Genomic DNA, 2,924 nt, shown 5'->3' on the forward strand with positions numbered 1-2,924 from the left:
GTTTTTTGATGTCAATGTCATTTTCATAGCTCTTGCCCATTCGTAGCAACTCTTGCCATCTAGAACTGGTGGAACCATAACCATCAATGGATTTTCACCAGGTGGACATAGTAAGGACTTGAGGAGTTGTGGCTAGGATCATCATTCTGGTATCTGCCCGATAATCCCAACAACATTTCCTCTAGCACATATCTACTTCACCATTAACGCAACAACTAGAAGCAAATCTTGGCTATCGAGATCTGATACCGCATCAAGCATGGTAGAACAAATTACAGGAGACAATTGACAAGAGAATCGTGAAGGGGAAAACTGAAAGAGTATAAATTCTCATTATTCACATACCAATACAAGTGAACTAAAATTATTATATACAATGTGAAGTAGTGTAAGAAACTTAACTATCTTCTAACAAACTAATTCCAGCCTAAAAGAATATAACTAATTATATTTCCTGCTAACAATTTAACAAGCTACTAACTTTTTCGCAAACTACAACTCAACTCAATTACTAACACACTACTTAAACTTAGAATCTAAAAGACTCATCATAGTTTGACTTGTCCATCAATTTCATAATTTCCTGTAACATTAGTGATTATTATGGGTCTGCTTTAATTTGTTGTTTTTTCCGTCAGCAGTATATGATAATGCAATCCTATCCCATATCATAACCTGTCTATCATGTGTGAAAGTTATCATGAGGGAGAATTAAGTTACAACTATCATGACAGGATAAGATAACAAGTTTTTATCCTTTTTAGTACCCTAACCCTAAATTCAATTATTTCAATATTTATATTTTATATAATTTAGAATAATATTAATTAATTAATATAAAAATATTAATTTTATGTAACAAAAAAATATAACAAAATTAATTTTAGTCATATATTGATTTTATTATTTAGCAATTTCTAGTTATTATTACTAAGTTAAATTATTTAGTACTCATAAATTTAATTAGAAAAGAACTAATTTATTAATAGTGAAAATATTGAATTTACTCATATAACATCTTGCTACTACTTTGTTAACATTAATTATTTATATTATAATAACAGTAAATAAAATAATTATTCATTAATAGTGAAATAGATTACTCACTTATAAATATTGATTTATTAATATTACTTTTTTAAAACTTGATTTATTAATTAATAGTAAATACATACTAGTTTTCTATTATCATTTGCTATTATTTAAAATTAGTCATCTACTTATATAATAATTTATAATTTTTTTCCAATAATAAATTTTAATTTAAATATAGAGTAGTTTTGAAAAGATAATAATTATAATAATATTATGTATTTTTTATTTAAAGAAAAATTTGATATATTTTTCATTGTTTATATTATTTACTATATTATTTTGTCTACCTTAAACGTCAGATATGATAAGAGTCTATCATGCTCTTATCCAATCATATATTTATCTAAGGGCTCGTTTGGTACACCGTATTAGGCATGATAGTATAAGCTTATACAACATATTATAGACTTATCCATTCTTTGGTGCTCACATTGTATTGTATAAGCTTATACATTAAAATGATGGATCATCTAATCCACCGTATAGATGATGGATAAGGCATGATAAGAGTGTGTTGTATAAACTACTTGAATATATTTAATCAACCGCCACCACCGCTGCCACCACTGCCGCCACATTGTCACCGCCACCACCGCCATCGTTGATACCGCCATCATTATCGCCACTACTACCACCACCATGTCGTCGTCGCCACCGCCCTCCACCAGCGTCGCCACCACTACCGTCATCGCCACCACCACCACCACCACTCCCACCATAGTTGATACCGTCATCGTTATCTTCACTATCACCACCACCATCGTTGATATTGTCATCGTTATCTTCACTACCACCGCCACCGCCACCACCACCGCCACCACCCTCCACCACAATTGTCACCACCACTCTCCACCGTCGTCGCCACCGCCACCATCATAACCTTCCAATACCACCACTATTGTTGCCACCAAATTATACAATGTATGACCAAACGTTGTATAATATTAAAATTTTATCAGGCTTTATCTTATCATGACTAATACAATCAGGCATTATACCATCATACCAAACGGACCCTAATTCTCTATCATATCATTCTCTTATACTATTATGACCACCAAACGGGCCCTAGAGGTACATCTCACATTCATACTTTGGTGGGCGTATTGACCACCACAAAATTTCATGGGAGTAAAAAATGCGCTAAAGTGGTTGTACGAGAGTGATATTATTGTTGATTTGACTCATCTAAAATATGAAAGATTAATTTAGAGGGTAAAATAAGTCAAATAGTGATTATTCACTTTAAAAATACTTTATTTTCTAAAATGTATTCATTGTAAGAGCATCTACATCCATCATACTCACTAAAATATCTACACTTCATTTTTTATAATTCCTCATATTGCCACATCATTTACACCACTTTACTAATTTTTTACTCCAACCCAACAAATTTTCTATAGTGGATCACACCTTCAACATCACATTTGTATATTTTATTATTTATCTCCATTTTAACTTAATTATATTAATTGTAAGTGCTTGTAATAAATACAAACTCACTTTTCAAGTCTATTGAAGAGTATCTATTCTCATATACTCATCTTTACCATGTTGGAATTGAATATGTACTCCAATGGTAATAGATACTCATAAGAGCAAGAGCATGTATTTAACATTAGATACTACTATTATTGAAGATGCTCTAAGGGTGTTCATGTAATTTGCACCTTGTGGGCTGCTGGACTATTCATGCCTAATCATAGGAAAGCAGTGGGCCCACTGTAAAAACTACCAAAAAGCAGCGGTGAATGAAATCCCCACGCTCTCTATCGTCGCGTATGCGCATACAGGGTGTAGGGTGTACTCCGACCAAACTAGGGGAA

Source organism: Lotus japonicus, chromosome 1 (assembly GCF_012489685.1).
Source record: "Lotus japonicus ecotype B-129 chromosome 1, LjGifu_v1.2".
NCBI classification, from domain to species: Eukaryota; Viridiplantae; Streptophyta; class Magnoliopsida; order Fabales; family Fabaceae; genus Lotus; species Lotus japonicus.